The sequence below is a fragment of the Gracilinanus agilis genome, chromosome 6 (assembly GCF_016433145.1).
Source record: "Gracilinanus agilis isolate LMUSP501 chromosome 6, AgileGrace, whole genome shotgun sequence".
In the NCBI taxonomy this organism is placed as follows: Eukaryota; Metazoa; Chordata; class Mammalia; order Didelphimorphia; family Didelphidae; genus Gracilinanus; species Gracilinanus agilis.
Window position 1 is genome coordinate 280590118 of NC_058135.1, and position 16428 is coordinate 280606545.

At 36.7% G+C, this 16428-nt stretch overlaps 1 pseudogene; it reads left to right on the top strand.

Annotated features, from left to right (window-relative positions):
• Positions 1 to 6274: 6274 nt before the first annotated feature.
• Positions 6275 to 13406, top strand: LOC123252945 (annotated as a pseudogene).
• The last annotated feature ends 3022 nt before the right edge of the window (positions 13407 to 16428 follow it).

Consider the following 16428-nt stretch of genomic DNA (forward strand, 5'->3'; position numbering starts at 1 on the left):
CCTTCCTTCCTTCCTTCCTTCCTTCCTTCCTTCCTTCCTTCCTTCCTTCCTTCCTTCCTTCCTTCCTTCTGTCTGTTTATTTGTTTGTTTGTTTCCTTCCTTCTTTCTCCTCATTATCCCCTTCCCAAATTTAGGATTTGTTTTGTTTATGTCTAACCACTCCCTGAATCTTTTCTCCCTCTTCTATCCTTCTTTTGTACCTTTTTGTCTCTTTCTGTATTCCTGTTGAGTTGAATGTATTCTGAAAGCACACTTTGTGTGTGTATATGCGCATTTTGTTGTCTTCGTGTGTTCTGTCTTCTTTTGGTCAGTTTGGATGAAAATGAATTTAGCATCCATTCCTTCTATGTTTGTATGCACTTCTCTTTGAAAAGCTTGATAATGTAAGTTTTCTTATTCTGCTTCTCATTTTCCTCCAATGAATATTCCCCATTCCCTTTTGTTAACTTTTTCAGGATCATCAAAACACAACAAAAGTACTTCTAGGCCTTCCATCTCATTTGATTACATCTTTGACACATATGACATAAAAATTCTACAAGGACCCTTTTATCATTACCCCCTCCATTAGAATGCAAATAGTTGACAATCTTTTACTCCACTTTAAAATTTTTCTCTTGACTCCTGTCTTTGTACTTCAAACTCCCTTTTCAGGTCTTGCTTTTCATTGGTAATATTTGAAAGTACTCTATTTCATCGAAGATTGATTATCTCCTTATAAAATTATGATAAAAATTTCCAGAAAAGTTATTCTTGGTTGTATAATCCTTTGACTTTTGAAATATATTATTCTATGATCTTTGTTTACTTAGAGCATTAGTTGCTAATTCTTGTTTGAAACTGACCATGGTTCCTTGATATCTGAATTTTTCTCTTTTTGCTCACTGGATGTTTTCTTTGATCTGGAAGCTCTGGAATTTGTTAATGACTTTCCTTGGAGTTCTCATTTTGAGGCTGTTCTTTTTAGGATCTGAATAGCAGATTCCTTATATTTTTATATTGCCTTCTTGTTCTAATATATGACAGTTGTATTTAAATGATAATGATTTCTTGAAATATATTGAAGTGTCTTTTTTTTTTTGATCATGGAATTCAAGTAGTCCAATGATTTTTTCTTAGAGTAAAATAGCATCCCATCACAATAATAAACCACAACTTGTTCACCCATTCCCCAGTTAAGGACATCCCCTCACTTTCCAATTCCTTTTTAAAACAATCTCTTTAGAGAGGCAGAGACAAGATGGCAGAGAAGGGACAGAGACCCACCTGATTTATACCAAATTTACCCTCCAAGCAACTATAATATAAAACCTCAAAATGAATTCTGGAGTAGCATAACCTAGAAAAAGACAGAGTAAAATAAATTTTTATCCCTAAACAACTTAGAAATCCGGCATGAAAAATCCATTACGCCATTATGGAAGAGGAGCACAAAATATCATGTCAAGGCAGGTCTTATTATGGCTCTATGGACAAGACTCTTGTTTCATTGCTCATACACAAATCTGCATCATGATCTCAGGGCAAGGAGAGGCACAGGTGCACACTAGTGCTTGTGGCCACAGGGGAACAAGGGACCCTGGTCATTCAGAAATGAGTGCTTGCGTTTACTCACACATAAGAGCACAGGCCAGGAGAGTAGTAAACATGCCTCTCCTTAGATGAAACAGACTTTGAAGAACTGAAAACTTAATAGATCCCCAGATCTAGCTCTGAGAACAGCTGCAGAAAGAACCTGAAACTTGCAACAGTGCTCCCTTCATCACATGAACAGAGACCAACTTTAATAGTTTTTTTAAGTTAAAATAAAAGAAAAGGGCTGGAATATGAACAAACAACAAAAAAAGAAACTCAGTATAGAAAGATATTTTGGTGATAGAGAAGACCAAAACATAAACTTGGAAGACAACAAATTCAAGTATTGCATCTGAAGCCTCCAAGAAAAATATTAATTGCTCTTAAGTCCCAAAAGAATTAATGGAGGAGCTCAAAAAGAATATTAAACATCAAATAAGAGATGTAAGAGAAAAAATGGGAAAATAAATGAGAGTGATACAGGAAAATCATGGAAAAAGAGTCAATAGCTTAATAAAAGAAGCACAAAAAATATTGTAGAAAATAAAATCTTAAAAAAACAGAACAGGGGGGCAGCTGGGTAGCTCAGTGGATTGAGAGTCAGGCCTAGAGACGTGAGGTCCTAGGTTCAAATCCAGCCTCAGACACTTCCCAGCTGTGTGACCCTGGGCAAGTCACTTGATCCCCATTGCCTACCCTTACCACTCTTCCACCAAGGAACCCATACACAGAAGTTAAGGGTTTAAAAAAAAAACAGAACAGGCCAATTGGTAAAAAGGACACAAAGAGCCAATGAAGAAAAGAACCCATAAAAAAGGAATTGGCCAAATGTAAAAAAGATATTCAAAATGTTACTAAAGTGAAGAACTCTTTAAAAGGCAAAATCAACTTTATGGAAAAAGAGATACAAACATTCATTGAAGGAAAGAACTCTTTAGAAAAGCAGAATTGTCCAAATGGAAAAGTAAATACAAAAGCTCATTGAAATAAATAAAATCCTAAAAAATAGAATTGGGCAAGTGGATGGTAATGACTTTATGAGATATCAAGAAACAATCAAACAAAGCCAAGAGAATGAAAAAGTAAATGAAAATGCCAAATATTTTATTGGAAAAACAACAGACGTGGAAAGAGAGATAAGCTAAGAATTGTTGGACTACCTGAAAATCCTGATTAAAAATAAAAAAAAAACTTTGACATAATGTTTCAATAAGTTATGAGGGAAAATTGCCCTGATATTCTAGAACTAGTGAGTAAAATAGAAATTGAAAGAATGCACTGATCACCTCCTTAAAGAGATCCCCAAAGGATAATTCCCAGGGATATTATAGCCAAATTCTAGAACTCCCAAGTCAAGGAGGAAAATATTGCAAGCAGCAGAAAAGAAACAATTCAAAAACCATAGGGCCACAATTAGAACAACACAAGATTTGTCAGCTTCTACATTAAAAGACTGAAGGCCTTGGAACATGATGTGCAGAAGGCAAAGCAGCTAGGACTTCAACCAAGAATTACTTAGCCAGCAAAACTAAGCATGATCCTTCAAGGGAAAAAATGGATATTCAGTGAAATAGAGGACTTTTAAAGATTTCTGATAAAAAGACCAGAGCCGAAAGGAAAAGTTAACTCTCAAATAAAAGACTCAAGAGAAGCATAAAAACATAAACAGGAGAGAGAAAGCAAAAGCCATGTTTATATACCTACATGGGAAGGTAATTTCTGTAATTTCCAGAACATTATCATTCTTGGGTCAGTTAGAAGGAATATATATAAACAAAAGAGCAAGGGTGTGAGTTAAATATGATAGGATGAAATCTAAATAAAATAAAACTAAGTGAGATAGATGAATACATGAGAAGGGAAATGGGAAAAATAAAATGGGGTTAATAATCTCTCATAAAAGAGGCATGAAAGATATTTTATATTGGAAGGGAAGATGGGGAAGTTGAGGATGGGAGCATTTGAAACTTACTCTCAGAATTGGCTCAAAGAGGAAAGAACATACAGTCAATTGTGTATAGAAAACTATCTTACTCTATAGGAAAGTAGGAGGGGAACTGGATAAGAGAAGGGTGAGCAGGTGATTTAAAAAAAGGGAAAATTAGGAGATGTGGCCAGAAACTAAACACTTTTGAGGATGGACAGAATAAAAGGAGAGAGAAAATGATAAACAGGTGTGTGTGTGGGGGGGGGAAGTATCAAGAGTAATGAACTAATCATAATGTGAAAAAAGACTTGATTTCTCAGATATATGAAGAAATGTGTTTAATGTATGAGAATACAAGTCATTACCCAATTGATAAATGGTCAGATGATATGAACAGGCAGTTCTCAAAGTAAAAAAAAATTGTCTCATCATGCAAAAAAATGCTCTAAATCACTATTAATTAGAGAAGTGCAAATAGAAACAGCCCTGAGGTACCACCCCACCTATCAGATTGGCTATTACAATAGGAAAGGAAAATGACAAAACTTGGAGGAGATGTGGAAAAACTGATACTCAGATGCCCTGTTGAGGGAGTTATAAACTGAGAGAGAGAGAAAGAGACTCTGAGACTCAAAATTCTTTTTTTTTAAATGTTAGAAACTGTTTTTACATCTAATTGAAGGGGAAATTAAATTAAAATATATAAAAATCTCTTTGAAGTATTGGCCTAGTAGTGGCATTGTTTGTTCAAAGATATGCAATTTAATAGCACTTTGGCCATGGTTCCAAATTGGCATCCAGAATAGTTGGGCTAGTTCACAACTTCACAGACAGTTCATTAATGTCCCAGTTTTTCCACATCCCTTCCATCCTTTGTCATTTTCCTTTTCTGTCTTTTTAGGCAACCTGATAGGTGGTCAGATCCAATGTTCTCACTGTTCCACGTTTTCTCTTGGGTCAGTTCCAGGAACCATTAGCACACATAGATTCAATTCCTAGCACCGGGTAGATTTTTCTGATTTGTTCTGACCCATTATTTGTCATTCTAGAATGACCTCCATAGAAACTCTTGTGAAGATTGGAGGTCTAGGAAATAAACAAGCAATCAACCCAGAAATCATAAAAGACTGGGGTTATGTAATTCTTTACATATTTGATATTCTTCCCAGAAAACATTCCATATCACAGCTCTGTGCTTGTACTGGCTGACCCCCATTCCTGGAATACTTTCGTGTTCAACATCTCTTAGGTTCTCTGGCTAGGGTTCAACTTAAATACTACATTCTGTACCAGGCTCACTTCATTCTTTACCCCATGCCTTTCCCTCTTAAATTATTTTCCACCTGCCCTGTGTTATTCAAATAATTTTTATATTATGTCTCTTCAATTTATTTACCACCTCAGTTGTTTTTAATATGAGATGCTTTCCTTTTTTGTTTATTTTCTCATTCTTTTGAATTTGTTTTAATAATTGTTGTCTCCTGAAGTCATTGACTTCTATTTGTTCCATTCTAATTTTGGGAAGCTTATTACCAGAGTAAAAATTTTCATCTCATGGTAAGCTGTTGATTAAACTATTCTAAATCTTTCCTCCATAATTCTTATTTCTTTTTACAATGCCAACTCAGACTCTTTAAAAATGCTTGTCTAATTTCTTTTAGAAATTCTAAATGTTCTTTTAGATAACCTGATCTTTTCTTTAAGGGTCTGATTGTATGTATTTTGAAGTAGTTTTGTCTCAAACATGCCTGATTTCAAACACTTTTTTGAGGGGAGGAGAAAGTTGTTAATTAAATTTTGGTGCTGCAGCTTTAGGAACTGAGTTCTATATATCCCATACTGGGGGTGGGGGTGGGGGAAACCACAGACCAAGTCAAAGTCATTCTTTTGTTCTCTGGGTACTTCTGTTGTCTAGATCTCAGAGGCCAGACTAAGATAGGGCAAGTTCATTCTGTTTCCTTTCATCCACCCTGAATACTAAACTTTCACTCATTTTCTGGGATTCATTTTACTTACAGATCTTTCCTTAGGAATTGGAGAGAGAAAGAAGAGAAAAAGATTTTCTTTATTCTTGCTGAAAGGGGAAATAGATTGATTGATCTAATTTGAGCTTCACAACAAAGGTAGATATAACAAGTGCTATTATCTTCATTCTAAAGATGAAGAAACTGGACTTAGAGTGAAGTGACTGAATAAGAGTATATTATCTACATGACCATAGACAAATTACTTCTCTCTTCTGTATCTTAGTTTCCTCATTTGTTGAATGGGAGTAGACATAGATGTATTATCTGATTCTTAGGGTTGTTGTTTTGAAAAGCACACAATTCCATATACATATGAATTACTTTGAAAGATTTGTGCTGTTATGAGTGATGTCATCAAATGATATTTGCCTATAATCTGTATGACTTTTGCAAAATGAAATATTTATTCAAATCACCCATGGAGGGTCCACCCAATGAACTGCATGTTTCTTTTAATTCTTTAGGTTATTTTGAAGATGGAGCAACAACTAGGATATCCTTCTGATATCCCTCACTCTCACTAAATGATTGATTCCTCTCTTTTTCTAAATTTCAAAGTCTTCCAGGTTCTCTTTTAAGTCACATCTCACATATAAATCATCTTTAAAAATTATGTAAATTACTGTTGATAGCCAGTTATTATGGTTAAGAGATTAGAAGGTATCTTTAGCTACTTAGGACAGCAGCAGCCCTTCTTGCTTCACAGAGGTCAGCTATGTCCCCAAATCACCTAGCAACCATAACAAAGGAACATACAGTTGGCACTGATTTTGGTGCCACTTGTTCCTGAGTGGGAGTCTTCCAACACGGGAAAGTGGAGATTATTACTAATGATTAAGGAAAGAAGACCACTCCACAAGCTTTGCCATCTTTACCAACACAGACTATTTAATTGGTAATGCTGCAAAGAATCAAGTTGGAAATCAATCCCACCAACACTGTCTTTGATGCCAGATGTCTGATTCCTTGCATATTTGGTGATGCAGTTGTACAGTCAGACATGAAGCACTGGCACTTCATGGTGATAAATGATGCAGGCAGGCCCAAGGTCTAAGTGGATTACAAAGGGGAAACTAAAAGTTTCTGTCCAGAACAAGTATCTTCTATGAACTTGATCAAGATGAAAGAAATTGTTGAAGTTTATGTTTGGAAGATTATCACAAATGTTGTCCCCATAATACCATTCTACTTAAATGGTACCCAGTGTTAGGCCACCAAAGATGCTGGAACCAATGCTGTTCTCAGTGTGCTCTGAAACATCAGTGAACCAACTGCTGCTGCTATTGCTTATGGCTTGGACAAAAAGGTTGGTGATGAGAGAAATACATTGATCTTTGATCTTGGAGGTGGTACTTTTTATGTCTCCATTCTTATAGTTGAAGATGGTACCTTTGAAGTCAAGTCCATGGCTGAGGTCTCTCCCCTGCGTTGGGAGGACTTTGATAACCACATGGTCAATCATTTCATTGCTGAGATTTAATAAAAGCAAAAGGACATCAGTGAGAACAAAAGGAATAAATGCCATTTGTATATCTCTTGTGAACAAGCAAATCACACTCTCTCTTCCAGTACCCAGGCTAGTGCTGATAGTGATTCCCTCTATGAAGGTACCAACTTCTACACCTCTGTCACTCAGGCTCACTTGGAAGACCTGAGTTCTGACCTCTTCTGTGGCATGCTAGACCTTATGGAAAAGGCCCTAAGAGATGCCAAGGTAGATAAATCATAGATTCAGTTACAGATCAAAGCATGCCATCTTTCACTTTATTTCCTTGATGAATTTTTAATTTTAATTAATCACTAGAAGTGATGTGTCTTATGTCATGGTAAGGGAATATGGAAATATGTATTGCATGAAAGTACTGGTTTTACTTATAACAAATTACTTACCATCTCATGGAGGATGGGAGGGAGAAAGGAAGAGAATTTGAATTGCATAATATCAGAAAATAATTGTAAAATCATTTCTACATTAATTTTAAAAATAAATGAAAGTCAAAGCAGGACATAAAAATTTAAAAACAAATCAATAAATCACAGCTTCATGACATTGTCTTAGTGGGGTGTTCCACTTGAATTCCCCAAATCCAGAAACTTCTACAGAACTTTCTCTTTTACAAAGAGCTCACCAAGTCCTTCAATCCTGATGAGATTATTGTCTATGGTGCACGTATCCAGGTTATTTTATCTGGAGACAAATCTGGAGACAAATCTGAGAACGTGCAGGGCTTGCTGCTGTTGTGTGTCACTCCTCATTCCCTTGGAATTTAAACTGCTGGTGGAGTTATGAAAGTTCTGACCAAATGCAGTACCTCCAACTTCACAAACACAGACCTTTACCCCATAATCAGACAACAAGTCTAATATGCTTATTCAAGTTTATGAAGGGAAGAAAGTAATGACAAAAGATAATGATCTGCTTGGTAAAAGTTTGAGCTCACAGTAATCCCTGTTTCCCCATGGGTAGTCCTCAGATTTGTTATTAATGAGAATGGCAGAAATGCTGTGAAGATCACAGGCATGGAGAATAAGATTATCATCATCAATGACAAAGGTCATCTTAGCAAAGGAGACATTGGGTTTATGGTCTGAGAGGCTGAGAAATACAAGACTGAAGATGAGAACTCGAGAGACAAAATTATCTTCCAAAAATTTTCTTGAATCTTATATTTTTCTTTTTTCCACCCCAAGTTTTAGATGTTGGAAGCAACTGGGAGAAACAGAGTCTCAAATAGATATTTTTATCTGAACCCCATCAAAAGATCAAGACAGTCTGGCAAGGCCATGTTTTTTTACCTTACTGCCCTGCGAGTCAGGATGCAGACAGGATGAGTTATCTAAGATAAAAATCTGAAACTCCTCTCTTTGATTCCTTTTATGATCCATACCTTTTATTATTGGAAAGCAGTATAATCAAAATTTTTTAAGGAAAGTTTTAAGTTCTTTGCAAACCAGCAGTTAAGAAGTTAATAGTTTTTCTCTTCAAGACGAAAAGGTAGAAATTAAGCTGCCAGACTATGAGTCCACTTTCAGACAGTCAAGGTCAAAGCTAGACAGCATTCATCCCAATGAAGTTAAAGACCCATTCATAAGGATATCTTTAAAATATAGTAACTCTTCCCAGAAATAACTTTCAGATAATAATGGGGCTCATTCCCAGTCTTGAATCTTGTTCTATTCCAGGTCTAATCTATATGAGGTAACTTTTACCTTGAGTAACTATACAAACTATAACTTTATTGTACTTTGTAAAACCATATACTAATCATGACATAATTCTGTAACTTTGACTTGACTGTGCAGCTGTAAAACCCCATTAGACTCTATGAGAAATGATTCTCTTGGAAATGATATAAATAAAGAAGGCTCAGAGATGGTTCTTCGGAGCAGCTATGGACTAACCACTCTCTGGCTGTTCTCAATACTCTGTTTCTGTTCTTTTCAATCCAATGCCATAAAATGCCACTCAAAACCCTTGGTAACATAGAACTGGACCTCTATATTCAGGTACTTTATTTTTTTTGGTAAAAATATTTTAACAATTACATGTAATAACAAATTTCCACTTAAGTTTTCTGAAATTATATCACCCAAATTGTCTTCCTGCCTTCTTTCTTTCCCCCTTCCTAGAGCTTGTAAGCAATTTGGTTTGGTTTTGTGGGAAAAATTTCCATATTGTTCATTTTTGTAATAGAATAATCATATAAAAACCAAACCCCAAATTATGTGAAAAATCATATGCTTTGATCTACATTTCGATTCCAACAGTTTTTCTCTGGAGATGGATAGCATTCTTTGTCTTAAGCCCCTCTAATTGTCCCGGATCATTGTATTGCTGAGACTTTTTCTCATTGTATAGCTAAGTTTTTCACAGTTGATCATTACACAGTATTACTGTTACTGTGTATGAAGTCCTCCTGGTTCTGCTTATTTTGTGATGCCTCAGTTCATGTAGGTCTTTCTAGATCTTACTGAAATAATGTTCATCATTTCTTACAGCATAATAGTATCCATCATCATCATCATATACCCTAGTTTGTCTAGTCATTCCCCAACTGATGGACATCCCTTCAATTTCTAATTCTTTGCCAACATAATAAAGGTCACTATAAATATTTTTGAAAAGGTGGTCCTTTACTCACCTCTTTTTGGATCTCTGTAATGCAGATCTAGTAGTGGTATTACTGGATCAAAGGGTATGCATTGTTTTATAGCCTTTCGAGTATAATTCCAAATCACTTTCTAGAATGGCTGAATCAGTTCAAAACTCCACCAACAATGCATTTGTGTCCCAATTTTGTCACATCCCCTCCAACATTTATCACTTTACTATCATATTGGCCAACCTGATAAGTGTGAGGTGGTGGTACCTCAGAGTGGTTTTAATTTGCATTTCTTTAATCAAAAGTGATTTATAACATTTTTTCATGTGAATATTGATAGCTTTGATTTCTTCATCTGAAAATTGCTTGTTCATATCCTTTGACCATTTTGTCAACTAGAAAATGGGTTGTACTCTTATAAATTTGACTTAGTTCTTTATATACTAAAGAAATTACTTTTATCAGAGAAATATGTTATAAAATCCCCTCTCCCCACTTTGTTGCTTCCCTTCTGATCTTGGTTGCATTGGTTTTGTTTATACAAAACCTTTTAAATTTAACATAATCAAAATTATTCATTTAATATCTTATAATGGTCTCTATTTCTTATTTGGTCATAAATCTTTCCCTTCTCCATATATCTTACAGGTAAACTATTCTATGTTCCCCTAATTTACTTATAGTATTAATCCTTTTGTCTAAATTATATATCCATTTGGACCTTATCTTGATATAGGGTTGCAGGAAGCCATCAAAGCCATGACGTTTAGCACAGCTCATCACTAGCTCTGAAAAGCCAGCACAGCAGGTTGTCAGGAGGATGGAAATTCCACACTCAGTTTACCCTATGTGATTCTTTTTATACTGACATTCACTTCCATTGAAACTATTGCAATCAGTATCCTTATTCAACCCCAGGGAGACACAGAAAAACAATACAGGTTCATGGTAAGAACAACCACAGTCACAGACCACTCAATATCCCAAAATAAACCCCCACAATACAGAAACTTCCCCTAGAAGTCACTTCACAAAAACCAGCATATAGCGAGTTAATGTTAAAAATTTTAAATCTCTAACTCAGATTCCCACACACAGGTGCCTGCAAGAACAGGCCAGAACAGTCTCCAAGTTCTCCCCCCCCCCCCCCCGCCCAATTTCCAGATCTGATTTGGTACAATAATTTAATATAAAAGAACAATGAATGTAATATGAAGAAATTGTCTCCCATGAAAAGGCCTGTATGTTCTCACCACTGTAGCCCAAGAGATACGTCAAACACACCTAACACATTGTCTCCAAAGATAAGATGTATGGTGGGAATGGAATTCATGCCAACATTGATGTAATCTTGAGAAAAATGACATAAAAAGTAAAATCAGCAGATGGCACTACAGATCAGCCACTGCAAACCTACTGGGTCTCTGGCTCTTCTCACTCCATTTTTGCTCAGTTATCCCACCCCTAAGGGGAACTGGACTGCTGGTAGCCCCCCTTCTACCCCTAGCAGAGTGGTGCCCAAGTCCAGGGATTCTTGGAGAGGCTAGACCCCCAAACCTCCAAAGAAAAGCTGAGAATGCATCCCTATGGACAATTGGAGATCTCACCCAAGGATTCTGCAGGCTACCCACCAGTGAGCGTGGGTTAGGGGTGGGTAAGTCAGAACTTTCAAGATAACAGCACCATATGGAACATAGTGAATCAAAGGAAAGAAAACTAATTATTGAAATAATTAAGCACAGCAAACAGGAGTTAATCATTATTCAGAGATATGAGCAACCCCAGAGGCCCCCTTCCCCCCCCCCCAGGTATTTTTCTCTCTCTAGGAAGATAGATTTATGACTACTTCATAGATGAGGCAATCTCTCAGCAATGGCAAATTTAAAGTGATCAGAAAGTTTTCCTTTCTCCCCCCCCCCTTTCAGAAGTGACTGGCTACTCTCTCTCTTTGCTTCAGCTAGAAAAACCAGTTCTGTCATAGTTTTTTCTTTCCCCTTTGGAAAGCCCAATTAGTAATAACCCTAGACAATGTAAAAAAAGTTTTAACAATTTTCACTTAGTTAAATCAATCTTTCCAGCAATGTGGCATACCTGGAATTATTCAGGCAGGTATCAGAGCCCCACTTCATAGAAAAGTGCAGAAGTAGACATGTATTTATTTTAGAATATCTATTGAAGCATGAAAAAAGGTAATTAAGAAATGAAATTCATCATCATATGTCAGCCAGCTCCTTGCTAAGAGTTAACCCTTTTCTGACTCATTCTTTTCACAGAATTCTTTAGTCATGGAGATATGAATTATAACAATTGATCTTTTGCCAGGATGAAAAGAAAAATCTAGCTTATATAATTGATGTTTTATATTTGTCAGAGTGTGTGTGATATGCCCAGGAAGTGTGTCCTTGATCAATCTGTGTGTTATATGTTGTTTGTTTGTGATCACAATGGGAGGGTTACATGTTGGGGGAAAATAAATCTCTCTCTCTCTTCTTCATTCATTCTGGACGAATGGGGAAGACAGACAGAGGCATTTGAGAAATTCAGAAAATAACATCTTAGTTTCTAAATGTCTTAAACTCTAAGATAATTTAATTGGTTAAAAGAAATCTTATTCTCTGCTGGGGGGGTGGTAGAAGGGGGATTACCAGCAGTCCAGTTCCCCTTGGGGGTGGGATAATTGAGCAAAAACGGAGTAAGAAGAGCCACAGTCCCAGTAGGTTTGCAGTGGCTGATCTGAAGTGCCATCTGCTGATTTTACTTTTTATGTCATTTTTCTTAAGATTACATCAATGTTGGCATGAATTCCATTCCCACCATACATCTTATCTTTGGAAACAATGTGTTAGGTGTGTTTGACGTATATCTTGGGCTACAGTGGTAAGAACATACAGGCCTTTTCATGGGAGACAATTTCTTCATATTTCATTCATTGTTCTCTTATATTAAATTATTGTACCAAATCAGATCTGGAAAGGGGGGGGGGGAGAAGAACTTGGAGACTGTTCTGGCCTGTTCTTGCAGGCGCCTGTGTATGGGAATCTGAGTTAGAGATTTAAAATTTTTAACATTAACTCACTATATGCTGGTTTGTTGTGAAGTGACTTCTAGGGGAAGTTTCTGTATTGTGGGGGTTTATTTTGGGATATTGAGTGGTCTGTGACTGTGGTTGTTCTTACCATGAACCTATACTGTTTTTCTGTGTCTCCTTGGGATTGAATAAGGATACTGATTGCAATAGTTTCAATGGAAGTGAATGTCAGTGTATAAAGAATCACATAGGGTAAACTGAGTGTGGAATTTCCATCCTCCTGACAACCTGCTGTGCTGGCTTTTCAGAGCTGGTGATGAGTTGTGCTAAGCATCATGGCTTTGATGGCTTCCTGCATAGGGTGTGAGGTATTGGTCTATACCTAGTTTCCACATACTATTTTCCAGTTTTCCCATCAGTTTTTGTCAACTGAATCTTATGTTTTCAACATGAAGGCTACTGTACAAATTGGGAAGCTACAAAAGAAAATTGGTGATTAAGACAAATAGAAGATCATTGACATTTGTAATGAAGTAATCACAAGACTTGATAAGAACCAGACTGCTGGAAAGGAAGAATCTGAGCATCAACAGGAAGAATCTAAAAAGATCTCTAACTCCGTCATTACTAAGCTGTTCTGGAATGGAAGGAGCATGCTAGGAGCCATGCATGCTTGGTTCTCAGGAGGTGGAGCAGCCCCATCTGGAGGTGCTTTTTCTAGACCCACCACTGAAGAGGTTGAGTGAAGGCACCAGAGGAAAAAAACCATGCCATGCAACTTTCCAAAATTGGAAGGACTCCCATTTATAGCCATGGCTGTAGTAGTTTAGAACATTTAAGCTACTATGGAAATCTGAACATTCTGAATACTTGAACATGTGCAGAGGGAGAGAAGTGAACAACATTGTACTTTTTCAGTATTATAAATAAGTGGAAATGCAATTCTTGTTCTGGAGAGTAAATCTCTTTTAAAATGGCACCACAAGAAAGGAGCTATCCTCAAAGTCAGGACTACCTGCTTTGAAGTCCTTCTTTTGATATATGCTAACTGCAGAAGCAGGGGAAGTCTTTTCACTTCTCTGTGTCTTACCAACTCTCTAAGACTCCAAGCTATAGAGAAATAGTCAATCTGGGTAAGAGGAGTAAGTTTCTTTCTTATACAGATGAAAACCCTGGTCAGAATCCCTGAGAAAGTGTGTGATTGTGATTATGAATGCATAATAATAACAATATAGGAAGGCCTTTTTATTAAGATTAATTTCAAAGACTGCAGTCCAACACTCAGCATCTGCCATTACTCACTTTCACTTAATGATTAACCTAGTCAGAAATCCATTTATGACTTGATTTCCTACTCACAAAGTTGTCACTGAAAAGTCTGTGAATTTTTGATAAAATGAAATTTAGTGCCAAAGATGGAGGGTTGGCCTAGGCCTTAGGAGGCTCAGAGGTTAAGTTCTCTTTGTCATATTAGCTGTGTGCCCCATCACCAACCTCTCAAATCCTATCTCTGTAAGACTAAGGAGTTTCCACATTGGGTCTTGCCGGTACCAATGTTATCAGAGGCCTTCATCTTGCAAAATTAGTGTTAAGATCATTCTAAATGAATGATAATAAAGAATAATTTTTCAGGCAGACTTTCCCTTTTCATCAGGCTCTTCAGTGTTTGATCTCTTTATTCCTGAGGCTAAAATACATCACAGGGACAAGCATTACTTAGAAGACAGACAGAACATTGTCCAGTTGCCAAGAATGACAGCTTTGGGGTGCAGATATGCAGAGGCCAGTGCCGGAGAAGAGATCATAGCAGTTAGGTGAGGGCACAGCTTGTTGAGGACCTTCACACCTCCTTTGGTGGAGGGCATTTTCAGGATAGACTCTGATAGAGCCATAAGACATGAAGATAAGAATGAAAACAATATAAAGAAAATGACCACCACCAATATTTGACTAATAAATGATCTGAGGCATCTCCTAGAAAAAATATCTGATCGTATTTGACCCTCAGAAATGGAAATAGAACCCAGCTGTTTGAATTAGACTACTTAGCATTCCAGCCACAGAGGCGCTAGCCACCATCTTCCCACAGATAGGCTGATGTATGATGGTAGAGTACTTTGATGGGCAGCAAACAGCAAAATAGTGGTCATATGCCATGAAGGCCAGGAGGTGGCACTCAACTCCTTCCATTCAGCTCACAGCAAAAATACTGAATGGCACAGGTAAGGAGGAAATGCTTTTTTTTTTTTTTTTTTTTTCCCTCCCGGGAAGAAGTTGGAGAGCATTTTCTTGCATCAATAGAGGAAGAGTAGCAGATGTCTATGAAGGATGGGAAAATGAGGAAGAAGTACCTGTGAGAAAGAAGATGAGAGTCAGTCCTGATGAGGATAATAAGGCTCAGTTTCCAGAGCAAAGTCATGAGATAGATTCTGAGGAATATAAAAAAAATGGATAGCCTTCAGCTCAGGGTGATCTGAGATTCCTTGCAGATCAAGCATGAAGTTTCATTTCTTCCCACATTTATTGCTGTGTTGAGAGAAAAATAGGAAGGAAGAAAATGATTTATTTGCTGAGTCCCCTACCAAAAAATATCCCATGGCTTCTTGCCTCTATGATAAAATAGAAAATCCTTAGCTTGGCTTGTAAACATTTCACAATTTGAATCTCCCATACATTTCCAATCTTATTGAACATTAATTCTCCCTCCAGTCAAACTGACATAGTAGCCAATCCCTCTAACAAGACATTCCATTTCCTTCCTCTATAACCTTACAATTTTTTTTGATGTGGTTTTGCTCATACTCAGTGGAATGGAGAAATTTTCTTCTGGTTTTTGACTTTTCAAAATATGAGTTCTGATATTCACCTCGTTTTAGAATTAGGAGCACATTACAATTGATTCAGAATAAAAAGAGGCTTTAGAATTCCTCAAAGTCTAATCTTTAACAATTTACAGATGAAGAAACTGAGAAACCAAGTGCCTTAGATTGCATAGAATGCAGGAAACTATTGACTTCTCTCAATAACAAATACTGGAAAAAGCACTGGTTTGAGACTCTACACTTGATTTGTAATCCTAGCTTTTCTAAAACTTACTGAGTGACACTAGGGAAATTCCTTGCTCAGTTTCCTTTAATTTAAAATGAAAAGGCTGGACTAAATGTTTTCTAAAGTCTTTCCTAGCTCCATATTCTAGCTTAAGAGGTCCTTTTCACATTATATATCAAATGTATTCATGTATTTTCTTACTTTAACTTTCTTTGTTCCAAGGTCTCTTGCTGTTTTGACATTTGGAGGTCTTTTGCAGTTCTTTGGTTCTTTAGGTTCTTAGCTCTGAATAGAATTTCTTACCTCTGTGATCAGAAAAAATGGATAGAGTGCCCTCCAGTGCCTACATGAGAAAATCACATTCTCTCTGGTGATATTAGCCATGGAATATTTTATCCTAGCAATAAAATGCTTCTGGGAATGCCAACTAATAGCTCCATTGCCCAGAATTCTTTTAATTACCATGGAGCCTGTTCTAGTGTTCTGCTTTGTTTCTAATTATCCTTTGGGTCACCTGAGAATTTGCTTTAGCATGAGGGTTTTAATTATTTTGCAATATATACCAACAATAGGTCTATTGGTTTGGGGAGCTCTTTCATAGGAAGAGCATGATGGGCACTTGGATAAAGGTAAGAGATAGTTTTCCACCATATTAAATTATTAACTTGACATTGCACAGATACCATTCTTCCCTAGCTTGGAACACTGAGATTTAGAGCT